This window comes from Amblyomma maculatum, chromosome 4 (assembly GCF_055883805.1).
Source record: "Amblyomma maculatum isolate TAMU_Amacu chromosome 4, ASM5588380v1, whole genome shotgun sequence".
In the NCBI taxonomy this organism is placed as follows: Eukaryota; Metazoa; Arthropoda; class Arachnida; order Ixodida; family Ixodidae; genus Amblyomma; species Amblyomma maculatum.
This window is the reverse complement of record NC_139347.1, coordinates 173813021-173827929: the sequence shown is the minus strand read 5'-3', so window position 1 is coordinate 173827929 and position 14909 is coordinate 173813021. Positions and strand designations below refer to the sequence as shown.

Here is a 14909-nt window from a genome sequence, read left to right as displayed (position 1 = left end):
GCATGGTGACTGATGCTTGCTGGGATCCAAGTGCCGGCTCCATTGGTGCCGACATTGGAGCCATCCGTGGTCCCGGGGTTTTCGGCGTGGCAGCCGGCGACGTGTCGCCCTTCCCCATGGGCGTCGGCAGTAGGGACGGGCAGTTCGATGTAGAGCTTGGGTGCCGGAGTGTGGTGTCTCGTGCTGCAACACTTTGTTTCGGTGTAGCGGCGCTCTCTGGACGGTACACCAACGGGACACCAACAGCCTCCTTCCAATGAAAACGACCGTCCAGAGGGCGCCGCTACACCGAAACAAAGTGTTGCAGCACGAGACACCACACTCCGGCACCCAAGCTCTACATCGAACTGCCCGTCCCTACTGCCGACGCCCATGGGGAAGGGCGACACGTCGCCGGCTGCCACGCCGAAAACCCCGGGACCACTGATGGCTCCAATGTCGGCACCAATGGAGCCGGCACTTGGATCCCAGGAAGCATCAGTCACCATGCAGTGCTTCGGGGATGAAGCGACCACGCCGAAACAAAGGTATGACCTCAGACGACGCTGTGGCTCAGCCCAACGGCTGAAGCAATACTGACAGGCCGACCAGGCTCACGCGCCCACCAATTCTCCTTCTGGCGATGACACACACTCTCGAAATTTTTAAAGTTAAGAAAAATATTAGCAAAAGAATCAGGCACGAGCTCCACGTAAAATCCCTTCGAATATATCTGAAATCGGAAATTGTACCGAGAGGACTTACTCTATCTCTAACCCCATCGATGAATAACCTTTCGGAATCCCATCGACTAGCATGGACCAAAGAACTACTCGGGGCATCTTTTAAACTTTTGAAAATAACAATTGAGCACTTCGAACAAACGTTGGCATCATTAAACTTCGAGGAGAGGCGGGCGCGTCACAACATGTTGCTTTCAACATCACAGGCAACCGAGCTTGAGGTCTTCCAGTCTTGCAAAATTGAGCAAATTTGGACAAAGAAACTTAAAAAGTTCTCCCGGGATAACATAATTGTTGATGTAAACATAGATCCTACAAAAGAAATACAACCAGAGCCACATACACCCATCCAACGAGAACCTCAAAACCGTAACCGAACACCTAACCACATTAGACCAAACACCCGAGGAACCACACCTTCCAGAAATTATGATTAACCTCTCAAACTCTCAACTCACCTCCGATGAAAAGTCCCTTTTGTCATGCGGCCTAAAATTCTGTCCAAGTAATAGAAAGTATAATGAATTTCAATTATTCAAAGATCTGGATAACTTTTCTCGAAATCTTAGACTACGTGGATACTTTTTCGATAAACCAAACTCGAGTAATCCGCACTTCCCCCGACCTCAGGAACCGTGGACGCCCAAACCTGGTAGGAAAAAATATCTTGACATGTATATAAAAGCAGTACAAGGGGATATTCTTCAGGCCGTGGACGCCCAAACCTGGTAGGGAAAAATATCTTGACATGTATATAAAAGCAGTACAAGGGGATATTCTTCAGGCCTTTGGGACACGCAGATCTGGCCCACCTAACCTCACAAGGAAAGAACGTAATGCATTAGGCTCACTCGGCAAACGAACTGACATTGTTATTAAACCCGCCGACAAAGGTGGAGGTATAGTCATTTTAGACAAAGACGATTACATTCAGGAGGGCAACCGTCAACTCAACAACCCAAAATTCTATAAGAAACTCTCATCGAACCCCACCGCTGAACACCGGAGCATCATAGGAAAAACTCTGACTAAACTAACCGATGAAGGTGAATTACCCCTACGTGTAAGTAAGGCACTGACGCCAAAAAATGTCTCAGCGGGGCGCTTCTATATGCTCCCGAAAATACACAAAGAGAATTATCCAGGGCGACCTATTGTTTCCGGTATCGGCACACTCACAGAGCCAATTTCAGATTATATCGATTCCCTAATCAAACACATACCTCCGAAACATCCATCTTACATACGCGACACCAATCATTTCCTGAGAGAATTATCCAATATTACCTTCCCTCATGGCGATTTTCTAGTCACCCTTGACGTGGTGTCACTTTACACTAACATCCCACATGACGACGGAATCCAGGCCATGATCGGAGCATACGAGAAATATAAAATTTTAGACTCTCCTAGTCCAAGTACCATCGAGACACTAGCCAATCTGGTCCTTAAACTTAACACTTTTGAATTCAACAACTCATACTATCTTCAAACTAGTGGTACAGCTATGGGCACCAAAATGGCTCCAAATTACGCAAACATATTTATGAGCAAAATTGAGTCCGACTTTCTGTCCTCATGTGCAATCAAACCAATTTTTTACAAACGCTTTCTGGATGACATATTCATGATTTGGACCGAAACAGAGGACGAATTCGTAAAGTTTATCGCCTCATTCAACAACATACACCCTAGCATCTCTTTCACACACACCTACTCAACTAGTAAAATCAACTTCTTAGATGTTCTGGTTCGAGTTGAAGGGGGCGCATTAATCACTAGCGTTTACAAAAAACCCACAGACAGACAACAATACCTTCACTTCAAAAGCTGCCATCCACGCCACTGCAAGACTTCAATCCCATACTCGCAAGCTATCAGATTCAGACGTATTTGCTCAAAATCCATAGATTTTCAAGAAACTGCTAATCGCACGCGAGTAACACTAGAGAAACAACACTACCCGCCCTCTATCATCGAAGATGCCATAAAAAAGGCTGAAATTAGTAATCGTCATCACACCCTTGCGGAATCACAGCCAACACCACAACACGGTAATCTCATTCTAACCTTCGCAGACAATATCCCAAATATTAACAAAATCCTTAAAAAACATTTCAATATCATAGAACAAAGTCAACGACTTTCCAAAATATTCTCGACTGCTCCTCAGGTAACATACAGAAGACCAAAGAATTTACAAAACCACGTTGTCCACTCAACTGTCAATAAACCGAGACCTTTGTGTTGCACGTCATGCGGAAAAAGCCGATGTCAAATCTGTAAACACATGCAATTCACAGCACTAGCTAAAAGCACCCACTCAAATTTCAAACTTTTTATACGAGAAGATTTAAATTGCGATTCTAGCAATGTTGTTTACATGCTCGAGTGTGGTGACTGTGGTATGCAGTACATTGGCCAAACAGATAATTCCTTCCGATTGAGATTTAATAACCGCCGCTCGCACCCTCAAACCCTTCCCAACCTCCCCCTTTCGAAGCACCTTCGCAAGGAGGGACATGAGTTCGATAATCTTAAAGTCACAATATTACAGAATGGCTTCAAAAACACTCGTGAGCGCGAACAACGAGAATCATATTTCATTTTTAAATTTAATACTCTACAACAGGGCTTAAACGAAAACCACGGGGTCCTGTCCTCTCTTCCGATGTCACGAACACAGGAAATGTGCACACCTGGCCAAGTCGTCTGAGGTCATCACCTTTTTTGAATACCAAAGTGTTGGTGTGTTCTGGTCTTGTCAGAGCCACTTACCTCCTACCGCCCTCCCCCCTTTTTGTTTTCTTTCGCTTGCTTCCGACATTTTTTTTTCTAAGCTAACACCTTTCCTTATCCACCTCCATCCCCCCCCCCCCTTTTTTTTCCCTACTCCCACTCTTCGGCCGTCGTGGCCAGGAAGAGTGAAAATAGCCCGCATTCTTTCGCAGCAGAGACTATGCATCCGGTCAGCGCAGTTCGACAGGCCTGTCCAGCACCTGCGATGGACCTGCGATGGCACACCTGGACATCATCCTTCCCTACTGTATCTGTCTCTTTCCTCTGTCTCCCACGTTTTGTTTTCCTACCCAGGTGTGGTCTATTTCCAAATGCTTAAAAAGCCGCAACACTATCCAAGAAGATTCACTCTTGAGAAAGATCGGTCTCCGATCGAAACGTCGAGTCTAATAAAATGTTTCTTTAAATGAAGCGTACCCTTCGCTCTATTATTTTTAAGCGGCCAAGTACGTTAAATATATATATATATATATAACGAATCAAGTATGGCTCGCTTAGTTGCCTGATTAGAGCAATGCGATTTGAGTGACGACTTAAACAATGAAGATTCTGTCTACTGCCATTTATCCCCATCCATGGCCATGAGCCTTCCCATTCAATAAATGACATTCAATCAATCAATCAATCAATATAACAAGCTTTGTTGTAAAGCGAGCTTGTTTGCTAGGGCTATGTCGAGGCTTGCAGGTAGGCGCTGGCTCAAACAGCTATTGCTCGCGTCTCGTGCCGATGCGCTGACGCCAGGCCATCATCTTCTTTACATTCAGCCCCAGGTGAACAGGGAGCCATCCTGGCGACCTAAGGGGACAACAGTACGTCTGGGTCGTAGTAGGGATTAAGCCGAGAAACATGGTCGCCCATGTCGTCGAAGGTCTGGAGAAGTCGTGACGGGTGAGGTGCGCTCAAGGGCGTGGTAGGGTCCGTCGTATCTTGGCAGTAGCGTGGTGGAGAGGCCAGGTGATTTACTACAAGGCACACGTAGCTTAACACCGGCTTTTCGGAAGAAAGCTATTGGCGGCGTTGACTGAGTCAAAACGAATTTTCTGTAGGCCCTGGTCTAAAGACGTCAGTGAACGGGCGAGCTTCCTGCACTCCTCCGCGTATCTCGATGCTTCAGACACGGTGGTGGCTTCAGAAGACTCGGGCCGGTAAGGGAGTATGGTATCGAGTGGTGAAGATAGCTCATGTCCATATAATAGGAAAAATGGCGAGAATCTCGTAGTGGTCTTCGTAGCGAAGTTTAATGCATACGTGACGAAGGGTAGCCATGTGTCCCAGTTGGAATGGTCGGCCGCTACGTACATCGGCAACATGCCGACTAAGGTTCGGTTGAATCTTTCAGCCAGACCATTAGTCTGCGGGTGGTAGGTCGTATAGCGTGAGGGGCTATGTTACACTGCTGCAGGAGGGATGAAACTACTTCAGATAAAAACACACTACCACAGCCGCTCAGCAGTTTCTGGAGCGCTCCGTGACGAAGGATGAAGTGGTGTAAGATGAAGGCAGCAACATCGTGTGCCGTAGCGGCAGGTAGATTAGCGGTTTCGGCATAGGGGTGAGATCATCTACCGCTACAATGACCCAACGGCTTGCGGTTGCAGTGTACGGAAGCGGGCCGTAGAGGTCAGTGCCTACTCGGTCGAAAGGACTTGATGGGCTTGGAAGAGGCTACATGGAGCCAGTGGAATGGCGATGGGCGACTTTGCGGCGTTGATAATCAAGGCATCAGCGAACGAACTTGCAGACGTACGTGTACATTCGGCGCCAATAGAAACGCAAGCGAAGCCGAGTATAAGTCTTGAATGTGCCAGCGTGAGCGGCTTGCGGGCTAGTGGGAAATGAGGCGCAGGTTTCGGAACGCAAATGCTGAAGAATGACGCGTAACCATTTGTGGCCGGAAGCAAAATAATTTCGGTGGTATAACAGACCATCACGATTTGTTGATTGAGAAGCTAGGCGGCGAATTTGACGAGACTTCGTAGTGGGCGAAGGGCCGAAAGGAAAGCGAGAAGGGAGGCGATCCATGGATCTCTGGGCTGCTCGACTGCCATGTTTCTCAAAGCAAGAAAGTGCAGTCGGGGAGGGGGAATCGGAAACACTTTCAGGAAATCGGAGAGCGAGACTGTGCATCGGCGTAGTTACGCTTCCTTCAAGATCCATACACAAGACGAATACCATATTCTTAAAGCCGTAATGCCCAGCGAGCGAGGCTGTCAGTGAGATCCTGAATAGAGGAGAGCCAACACAGAGAATGGTGGTCCGTAACGACTTCGAAGGGCCGGCCTTACACATAAGGGCGCAATTTTCTTATTGTCCAAACTATTACTAGATGCTCCTCAGTAAGTGAGTAGTTTAGCTCCAGCTGCGTCAAGGCGTGGCTTGCGTAGGTTGACAGCATAGTCAGCACATCCAGGTTTGCGTTGCGCTAGAATATCACCGATACCTGTGCTGCTTACATCCGTGTGGATCTCAGTAGGACCATCAATCAAGATGCCGCAATATGGGCGCCTAGGTAACCAATCACCGCAGTCTACTAAAGGACTCGTCACAGGCAGAACACCAGCCGGAGAGGTCGTTGCTTCCACGAAGGAGGGTTATCAATGGCGCGGTGATGAAAGCGAAATTGCGGGTGAAGCATCGGAAATACGAGCAGATGCCTATAAAATTTTGGAGTTACTTCATCGTCGATGGTTTTGGGAAGGCAGTGACAGCACGATGTTTAGCTGGGTCGGGGAACACACCATCTTTAGAAAGGACATGGCCCAAAATTGTCACTTTCCGTGCGGCAAAGTGACATGTCTATAAATTTGGTTGGAGGCCAGCTACAGTAATGTATTGCGACATGATTCTATCGAGCGAAATGCGTCAATAAATCCGGTGAGAAAACAGCAATGTCGTACAAACAGCACAAGCAAGTCTTCTGTCACAGCTTCTACATCTTGTCCCTTGATGCTCCAGGACTTGATGGGGCACGACGCCATGATCTTTGTCTTTTAATTGTTCAGTTTAAGCTCAAAATTCCTACTTTCTTCTTGTACGCGCATCAGAAGTCTCTTGAGTTCCACTTCACTTTCTGCGACCTAAAGTACGATGTGACAAACCAAAGGAGGCATGGAACTGGTCAAGCATGGCAAGAAGCTGGGACTGTTGAGTCGGCGTGAGCTTATTGTCAATAGAGCTGGTGAAGGTGTCTAGTGGAGATGAATCAGCAGAAGTATAGAAGTAAGCGCCGCAACCGGTATATTGCAAAGGTTACCATCACAGTTGTCAGTCACATTTCAGCATCGAGGCAAAAGGCTGAACGTGTCCCGACATTCACCACGAAGAAAAGAGAACGTGCAGTTGAATGGATTGTTGATGGCGCTACAGCCCGCTTCAACAGTAAGCACAGCAAACGGCAGTGGTAGACAGTGGCGACACGTCAAACCGTCGGAAGGCGCGAAGATTCGTTGGAAAGTCCGATTCGTTGGAAATAGAATACGGCAAAACAGACTGAAGATTGCCAGAATATGGCGAGATTGAAACATCATCAGCCACAGTGAGCTGTGCGCAGGTAGTAACGGTGTCGTCGTCGTAGCATCACAGGGGGAAAACAGTGCTAATTATGCACGAGTGCAGTCGATAACGGTGTGATGTTGGGATAGAAAGTCCCAGACAAGTCGTGAGAGCACGGTGAAAGGACGATGAATTCAATATGTAGAGAGCGACCTGAATACGAACTCTCGCTGTACAGGCGGCCGCAGGGTATATGAGCTCGGAATCGGCGGCGCAAAATAAAAAAAACCATAGAGCGGCGTCGTCACTTTGCACATCTGGCAGCACCATTTTTTGTTTAGCACGGGCACAGCAGCCCCGGTGTGAAAAAGGGCAAGAACATCGATGTCCTACACGCAAACATTTATCAAATTCGGCGGCGAAAATTGAGGGCTTAGATCTTCCGTCGAAAACACAGTTCTTGCCTTCGGAACTACGATCACTAGTTTTCCTGCGGCGGAGTTGAACGACGGTGCATGGGAGACACCGAGCGGCGACGCGGACGAAACACACTGCTCAGCGCGAAGTATGCGCACGGCTGGACGTCCGAGGATGTTATTAAAGGATGTCTTGAAAGCGGACTAGGCGACGACGTCCGATTCGTGGTTTTTGAACCACAGATTCGCCACATCCGCCAAGTAGAAAACGACATTTGTCAGATTCATGACGTCGTCCCACCGGTTGTGAGCACTCACCCGGTCGTAGGAGGACAGCCAATTCCCCACATCATAGTCGTCCGTGAAAATTAAAATGGCAGGATCTTGTTGACAAAGCGCAGCGTGGCACGTTGTTGGTGGCGGAGCAGTTGGTTATATAGCGTCACCTTGCAGCGCGGTAGCAAAGGCACGACTGCGTAGATAACGACTAACTTCTTCAAACTCGAAAGCGCTAGCACGCGACGCATGTCAGTGGTTATAAAGATGAATATTACCTCACTACAGTTTTCCCCCGGGTAGAGAAGGAGCCATCCTGGCGGCTCATCAAGCCGAAAGGACAGACAAATCGTAGTAGAGCTTGATTCGGTCCATATTACTTTTTCGCGTCCACGGCGACGCAAGTTCGCAGAGGGCGTAACGGGCACAACTACGTAGTTGACAGGGTATGTTTTTTGAAGGACTAGGTATGGCCCGTGATATCGAGCAAGAAGCTTCTTTGAAAGGCCGACGGTTGTTGCAGGAACCCAAAGGCACTCCAGGGAGTTGGGTTCATTTGAAGCAGCCTCGCCAGTGTCACGTTGGTGTTTTTGTTGCCCCTGGTTTTCCTTTATAAGAGAACGAGCAAGCTGACGGTATTCTGCGTACTGGGCGGCGTCCGAGAATGGCGTTGATTCAGAAACATCAGGGCGGTAGGGAAGAAGCGTGTCCATTGTGCAGGTTGGTTCGCGCCCGTAAAGAGGAAAGAAGGGAGAGAATCTAGTGGTGCTCTGTGTCGCAGTGTTGTACGCGTAGGTTACGAAGGGAAGAACCTGGTACCATTCTGAATGAGCGTAGTTCGTGTACATGGTCAGCAAGTTACTCTGAGTATGGTTGAGGCAATCTGTCAGGCCATTCGTCTAAGTGTGGTAAGAAATAGCTGTGCGCTGAATGATGCTACATACTTTCAGGAGGGCCTGTTCAGTGTCGGGCAAGAAAACGCGTCCACGGTCGCTGAGTAGTTTCTTGGGAGTCCAGTGACGAAGACTTATGCTCTTGAGAAGAAACAAAGCGACGCCTCGTGTGGAGGTAGAGGGTAACGGTAATGTTTCAGTGTTGTGAGTAGGATGGTCTATTGCATAGTGGGTGGAAAAGTGTGAAGAGACGAAACACACAAGAAGAGAAGCACAAGAGACGAGCGCTCGGCTGTTGTGCTTCTCTTCTTGTGTGTTTCGTCTCTTCGCGCTGTTCTACCCACTATGCAATTCTACCAACTCGCCCAACTGTCCATCCTACTTCAATGGTCTACTGCCACGATAATCCATCAGTTTCCAGCGGGAGTAGTAGGAAGAGGGCCATAGACATCTATGCAAACGTGGTCAAACGGACGAGCCGGGAAAGGAAACAGCTTCAACGAAACAGGCGACTTCTGAGGAGTTTTTCAACGTTGAGAAGATTCGCAAGTGCGCACGAAATGTCGTACAAAGTGACAATTTCCACGCCAGTAAAATCGCAGGCGGAGGCGCTTGTATGTCTTCAATACGCCACCGTGGGCGCGCCGTGGGTCACTATGGAACGCAGTACAAATGTCGGCGCGGAGATTACGTGGGATGACAAAAAGCCATTTCCGTCCGTCCAGCAAATAATTACGGCGATAGAGGAGACCGTCGCGAATGGAGAAGTGATGGGCTTGCCGGTCTAGTGCTCTAGATGAACGACCGGGAGGCGGACTTGAAAGAAAGTTTTAAAGTGTACTAATCCACGGGTCGTTCCGCTGCTCGGTGGTCGAGAAATCGTAAGCACAGACGTGGTCAGACGAGCAACCACTAGGCGAAGGCGAGCGGGAAAGAGCGTCCCCATCCGTATGCTTCAAGCCTGAGTGATAAATGACATGGATGTTATGTTCCTGGAGACGAAGAGCCTAGCAAGCAAGGCGGCCGAATGGGTTTTTCAGAGATGCCAGCCAGCACAAGGCGGCCGGATTGGTATTTCAGAGAGGTGAGCCAGCACAATGTGTGGTGATCGGTCACGCATAGAACGGTCGGCCATTCACATAGGAACGAAATTTCCAAATGGCCAAAATAATGGCCAAACATTCTCTTTGTGGTAATGAATATTTAGACACTGCTTTCGTCAATGTTCGGCTGGCGTATGCCACCACCTACTCGTTCAAACCAAGCTTATGCTGGATGAGGACAGGACCGAGCCCAATACCGCTGGCCCAATACGAATAAATTGGCGTAGCATGGGAGGCGAAACCAAAAGGCGACGTAAATTGTCGAAGGCTTTATCGCAGGATGGAGTCCAGGCTGAAAGGTCGGAACTGCCGGCAAGGAGATGGGTCAGAGGAGAGATCATAGAGGTGAAGTTCAAGATGAAACGTCGAAAGTAGGAGCAGAGGCCTCTAAAGCTCCGGAGCTTGGGTCTGGAAATATGCCGTCCTTAGAAACTACGTGGCCTAAAATTGCGAGTTTTCGGGCGGCAAAGTGGCACTTCTTCAAATGCAACTGAAGCCCAGCGTCAGCGAGATACGTGAGGACATGCTTCAGGCGGAGAGATGAGAGGAAAAGTCAGTACAAAAAGCTACGATGCCATTCAGATTACAAAGACAGGTCTGCCATTTGCGTCCACGAAGAACAGTGTCCATCAGGTGCTCGAAAGTAGCTGGTGCATTGCAAAGGCCAAAGGGCATAACGTTGACTTTGTATAAGCCATTTCGTGTTATAAAGGCAGTTTGTGAGCGGCCATCCGCAGCCATCGCCACTTGCGAGTAGCTAGAGGCAAATCCAAAGAGGAGAAATACTTTGTTCTCTGTAAACAGTCCAAGGCGTCGTCGATTCGTGGCAGAGGATAGACGTCTTTGCGCGTGATCGTATTTAGCCTACGGTAATCTAAGCAGAACCGAATGGAACCATCTTTTCTAGTGCTCGAAACAACTGGAGAAGCCCATGGACTGTTAGATGGCTATATGATGCCCTGGCGAATCATATCATCCATGTTATCAGCAATGACTTGGCGCTCAGACGTCAACACGTGATAAGGAGGATGCTGTCGCAAAGGTACAATTAAAGCAGTGTCGATTTTGTGCGTAAAGACAGACGTCCGACCCAGAGCAGTGTGAGGAAGGTCGAAGGAAAAAGTGAAGCTCTGTAGGAGGGCAGTGAGTTGATCGCTTTGCGTGAGCGCAAGATCCCCTTCAATAGCCGGCTGAAAAATATCGCGGGGTGTCGAAGCGGTCGCTATACCGCAAGACCTGAGGACATTAATGTTGTATGAAGTAGGCGTGGCAGGAGGGGTATTTGCAAGTGCGGGGGGAAGTTCTTCAATATGACCGATCCCTCATCGTGTAGCAGGACGGACGGGCAACAAAATGGGTTCGAGACTTGAGAAGGGCAATTTGAAGCAGGAGGCAGGGATTGCGTGAAGCGGCATCGAAGACGTGAAGAAGACAGTCTAAGTAGTAACGCTTTCACAGGAGAGTGGAACGAGGGCAGCAGAAAATGGAGGAATGTCGGTATCTTCGGCGACACGGAGTTTTGCAGACCGGGTAGGGACGTCACACAAGATGGTATTCCAAAGAGGAAAAAAGGAAACTTCCGCGCGGGCGCAGTCTATTGACTGCGGCCGCACGGCACGATGAGTAGAAAGGGAATCGTAGCCCAGGATGATGTCGTGTGGGCAGTGAGACAGTACAATAATCGCAATGGTGTATAAGCCGCCTTCGATGAGAACACGGGCCGTGTACGCCGCTGAGTGATGAATGCGCTGTGAATAGGCGGTGCGAAGCGAAAAGTCGGAAAGCGCGGTTGTCGCTATACGAAGACGACGGCAAAGAGCTTTACTGATGACGGTCACGGATACGGCAGCGCCCGTGTCGACAAGAGCGAGTATCGCAACGCCGTCGACAAACACTTATTAAGTTAGCGGGAGAACACGGAGGACTTGCAGAGTTCGAACTATGCGCAGTTCTTGCCTCGGGAACTGCGACTTTTAATTTCCCTCAACCGCGCCGATAGAAAGTCGGAGAAAAGGGGCCTGGAACGGTGACGAGGGGAAGATGATCGGCGAGTGGTATACGTTTGATTGTCGAGAGATATAAAGTAGGAATCAGGAGGAGTTTTCGTCAAGGGCTGGTCCGTATCGCAGGAGTAGTTCCTGAGGTCAGGTCAAGAAGGTGGAAGGCGTTGGCGGCAAAGGCGTACGACATGGCCCGGCCGCCCGCAAGAGTAGCAGATTGGCCGGTTGTCCGCGGTACGCCAAGGGTTCGTAGGGCGCTGGCGTACCCTTGGAATAGGGACATTCAATGCAGACTCAGGCAAAGGCGAGGGAAGGTTGAAAGGAGCGGCCTGGTAGGAAAGAATTGCTGATGGCAGTAGCTGCCTGGCTGCAACTTGGGCGTAAGTAAGTGGTGCCGTTACTTGCACCGGCATGAGGCTGGGCGGCAGCACAGGACTGGGAAGGAGCATGGAGCTGGACGGGAGGACATCAGCGATGTGATCTGGCACGGCACGCCGTATGGTAGGGGCCAAAGAGGGAGCCATGTCAGGAACGAGGCGGCCAGTATCATGTTACTGAGGGACCAGTGATAGCTGGCGGGCGACCTCTTCTCGAATGAAGGCTTTGATTTGTTTAAGCAAAGATCTGTCCTCTGATGGAGCAGAACCGCCCAGTGCTAGTGTAGAGATGGCGTCATCTGTAACACCGGATCGCCGGGTAGAAGCGCGCTTTTTACGAAGCTCATCGTAGCTCTGGAAATGTTTGATCACGTCAATGACCGTGGCAGGACTTTTCGCCCAGAGCATCTGGCACGCGTCCTCAGGGATGCCTGTCAGGATGTTTTCGATCTTATCCGCATCGGACATTAGGGGGTCGACACGTTTCCGTAGGTCAACGATGTCTTCTATATAACTGGTGAACGACTCTTGGGTATGCTCAGTGCGCTCGCGCCACCGTTGTTCGGCTCGGAGCTTGCGAACTGCAGGATGGTCGAGCACTTCAACAAAATTCTTCCTAAATGCAGACCAAGATGGCAGGTCTGCCGCCTGGTTGCGAAACCAGAGGTTCGCATCGTGTATCAGATAAAGGTTTACGTTACTTAGTTTGATAGCGTCGTCCCATCTGCTGTAACTACTGGCACGCTCGTACGCTTGCACCCAATCGTCGACGTCTTGATCTGCCGTGCCACTGAAAAGGCATGGATCACGCTGCTGTAGAGCTTCAGAACACAGGACAATAGTTCGGAGGGGCGGCGATGTCGAGGCAGTATCATGCGGCATGGTGGACGCAGATGGCAATGTGCGGCTTCTTAGTTCCAGGGTGGACGGGAACGTACCCAGCAGCACCTGCATCAATTGTAGCGGTGTGTTTATTCAGTCGACACAGATGGATTCAGCTGCTCAGAATGAACTCGCAGCGGAGCGTCTGGCGTACCGAATAGCAAACACAACGACCAACTTCTTCGTTCTCGACAGCACCAGCACGCGACGCATGTCAGTGGCTATAACGATGAAGATTACCAGACTACATATGTTATAGTTTTGAGTCAATGTTTCTGCAGGCAGGAGCCGTTCTCAAGACTATATGAATACCTGGTGTCCCAGCTAAGTTGGACCAATGTTTTAAAACATACGGTTTACCCTAGCACGGCGACACAAATTGAGAGACGTTCAGAGTCGCCTGTCCTAACCTGCAGTATTTTCCGTTTACTACAGTTGAATAAATAAAAAAGCAGTAATTAGCTGCTTGTGTTACATGTGTTACAAATGTGTTACAAATCTAGCGCACTATGGACGTTCACGTGCGAAAGCCGATGTAGCGGATCTCAAAGACCCGCAGCAAAACGTTGGCTCTAATAAATTAGGTGTTCTGCAGCTTTACAAAATTCATGGTTAAATACTTAGTGGGTGGAAGGGATAGTGGCGTGAATTCTGTTTTTTAGCAGTCTTGACGACGGCCGCTCGAAGAGCGAGGTAAGTTAAATATAAGAGTTACTGAATTTGCGGGACAGGTAAGAAATCGAATATATCGAAAGATAAGCCTATAGCAAAGATATTATTCTATCATAACATCTTGATGATGTAAATAAAGATTTGAATTGATTTGCTTGAATTGATTACATTTAATACCGACCTTCCTGCGCTATAAAAGGTTTTCCGGGAACTAGCGGGTGAGGTATATTTCAGAGAATAAAGGCGGAAATATATATAACTTTTCTAGAACTGTTATATAATATTGGAAACACTTTGGAGTGGAACTGCACCTTATTTTTTCAATTGAATCCTAAAGCGGTGGATTCATAAACAGAAACTAGCATTTTATTTTCTGGGTTCTCCAAATTATTTCGTGGAAGGCAGTGGGAAGAGTGTCGGCAGAGATCGGCTTTTAATCCAGAATGGCGAGAGCATACAGATGTACCGTCAGTCTCGGCAAAGTTCACATCGAGGTCCGTCGTCTTGAGTTTGAGGTCTCTCGATCCAGTTGATCAATACTAAAATTAGGCTTTGTGGATGAAGTACAGTTGTCAAGTACGTTTTCATTAAAAATATTCTGCAACGTATCAGTGCACTGAACTGTGGAAATGTATTTTATACCCTTTTCAGCTTCCCATATATATCAGGAAGATTTATTAGAATAGAAACGCCTTGAGGTTTTAAGGCTATGATTACTTATCACAATGCATGGTAGATGCATTTGGGCAAAATATAATCCAGTGTATAGGTGCTGCGCATTCCCTTTAACTCTAAACTCACGGGCTACTATGTGAAGCTATTCAAATATTCCACGGCATTAAAACAGGAGTTTGTGTATATTTCATGACATCTTGAGTTCGGCTCATCTGTATGTCGGCATAGCACAGCTGGCTGTCAAGGACAACGTTAACAGTATTGCTGTCAATCTCGTTATCTCGTTTCGAACCTCCGATGTTTGACGCAAACCTGAACTCATCTGAAAAGTGTCGCTTCTGAGGAGACATTTAGGGGTGATCATCTCTTCGGATCAAAATTAGCTCTGCAAGTAGAAACTTTCTGTTGAACAAGACGTAAAAGCTCACATGCGAAGGAAACACAATATCCAACCCTCAGCACCGTTACTGACGCTGATTGCTCCATTGGGAAAGGTAAAAAATTTGTATACAAAAATGTAGACAATCGCATGGAGCTAAGAGGGAAAGTAGAAATGAGTAGTTAGGTATAGCAGCGATTGATGTGTGATTGAAATATGA

At 48.3% G+C, this 14909-nt stretch overlaps 1 pseudogene; it reads left to right on the top strand.

Moving 5' to 3' along the window:
- The first annotated feature begins 372 nt into the window (after window positions 1-372).
- Window positions 373-14909, top strand: part of LOC146193511 (uncharacterized) — a 61378-nt pseudogene continuing 46841 nt past the window's right edge.